Below are 768 nucleotides of genomic sequence, written 5' to 3'. Positions count from 1 at the left end.
TTGAATGTACAAAAAGGGCAAGCAAATTGTCTTTAAATGTTGTTTAGAAATATGCTGATTGTCATCCAATTGATTGCCACTGAAAATATGGGATTTCTAAAAAAAAAAAAAAAAAAAAAAAAAGCAATTATTTAGGGTTTACAAATTATTTGTTAAATTATCTGATGGGTTTGCTTTCAAGATTTAGCTGAACTCAAAACCTCATATTGGAGGCTATGGTTTATTTAATTAGAGGTGTTGCCTGGCAACTGATAACCCAGTTGTTTTAAAGTCTGTGGCATGCATAATAGCTGACTTAATTGAAAGAAATTTCCCTTGCTTTTTGTTGCATACTGTCAATGGTTTTCATTAAACATCTTAAATAATATTGTCAACCTGATGTTAAATCTGAGCAGCTCTTCAGATGCTGATCATAGCACTATTTTTGCACTTTTTAAAAATGTGAAACTCTAGAGACTGTCACAATCTTATCTGAATGTATTAATTTTATTTCAAAATGACAGTGTGTAACATTGCTGTTGCATGCAAAAACAGAAAAGAGTATTTGCTTTGCTGTTAAAGAACTTAATTGTTCCTATGCAGTTACTAATACCTGATTATATGAAATCAGTTTACACAAAAGTAGTTAAAATATTATTTTTATCCCGTTCTCAGCATAGGGCTGATGGAAAACAGACCCACTTTTAGAATGCTGTTCTATTGTTATGAAAAATAACTTGCATTTTAAAATGTGCTGTTTTAATTAACACAACTAGCATATCAATGTCG

The sequence above is a fragment of the Myxocyprinus asiaticus genome, chromosome 25 (assembly GCF_019703515.2).
Source record: "Myxocyprinus asiaticus isolate MX2 ecotype Aquarium Trade chromosome 25, UBuf_Myxa_2, whole genome shotgun sequence".
NCBI classification, from domain to species: Eukaryota; Metazoa; Chordata; class Actinopteri; order Cypriniformes; family Catostomidae; genus Myxocyprinus; species Myxocyprinus asiaticus.
This window is presented reverse-complemented; position numbering follows the sequence as displayed.